Source organism: Limulus polyphemus, unplaced genomic scaffold (assembly GCF_000517525.1).
Source record: "Limulus polyphemus unplaced genomic scaffold, Limulus_polyphemus-2.1.2 Scaffold3083, whole genome shotgun sequence".
In the NCBI taxonomy this organism is placed as follows: Eukaryota; Metazoa; Arthropoda; class Merostomata; order Xiphosura; family Limulidae; genus Limulus; species Limulus polyphemus.
Genome location: NW_013668693.1, coordinates 3,943 through 5,258, shown reverse-complemented (window position 1 = coordinate 5,258; position 1,316 = coordinate 3,943).

The following is a 1,316-nucleotide window of genomic DNA, read 5'->3' as shown; positions in this document are numbered from 1 at the left end:
CCGACCGTAATCGCTCTCTTTCTTTCTCTCTGTCTCTCTCACTGTCTAGCGCACTTATATACGATAATACTGCCTGTTCTAGAAACTTTAAAGACTCTCAACATGTGCTACCAGAGTCACTTGACTTCCGCTGTTGTAACACACTAGCGAATCATCTAAAATACTCGTTACGTGCTCCCCACTGTCGTAACAATATATTAAACAAAAAATAATTAATATACTGTTATACGCTATGCTTATAATGTTCTAATTTGAATGTTAGCTAGAGGGAGTTGTGAGTCGTAAATAATGACGTTAATAAGCCGCCGAGAAAGTTCCAATATTTGACGTTAAATTTCGTTCCAGCCTATTCAAACATAGTTTAAAAATACGATGTTCCGTTAATCGTTGTCAGGTTAGTAACAGAGTGAGTTGTTACAAAAAGATAATACATTTTCAAGATAAAGAGTGAACCAGTCAGTGTGTTAGCTATCGTGGGTACTTTATACAAATAATTTATTTGTTTTATGTTAGTTAACGTCATTTGTAAGATAGGCCTACAGCAAGTTACGATAGTGTACAATAATTCGAGTTTGTAGAAATGTTAACAAAGGAAATAAAGTAATGTTATGTATCTGCTTGTTTGTTAATTTCCGGTAGAATTTCTTTCCGAGGAACTTCAGCGATACAAGTCCTTTCTTGATTAAACCAGTTTATTATTAGTACATGGTAATTACACTGTCAGTACGTTTCTCGTCAATTTAAACTTAAGATTCACAATCTCGATAACTTCGCCCGAAACTTACCGTGACTGCTGTTCGCTTTATCATACATTCATTTTCGCCCGGCTTTCTCTGCCAGGCTTATATGCTAAAAAAAAGGGCGTCTCGAACAAACTCGGGCTTACCCGATAATTCATGATCATTCGAGAAATTCATCACGTATTACCAGCGTCATGTGACTTCTGCTGTCGTAACACTGCCCCTTCCTTGGTAGTGTTCATCCCGAACAATAGCCAGTTACAGTAAACCAATAGATAGTTAACAATAACTTAATTAAATGTACGGAATTTACAGGCCAGGTGAATAAGGCGCTCAACTCACAATCTGAGGGTCGCCCTTTCAGCCATGGGGGCGTTATAATGTGACGGTCAATCCCATTATTCGTTGGTAAAAGAGTAGCCCAAGAGTTGGCGGTGGGTGGTGATGACTAGCTGCCTTCCCTCTAGTCTTATACTGCTAAATTAGGGACGGCTAGCGCAGATAGCCCTCGTGTAGCTTTGCGCGAAATTCCAAAACAAACAAACAAACGGAATTTACAAACACAAAATTAAAATA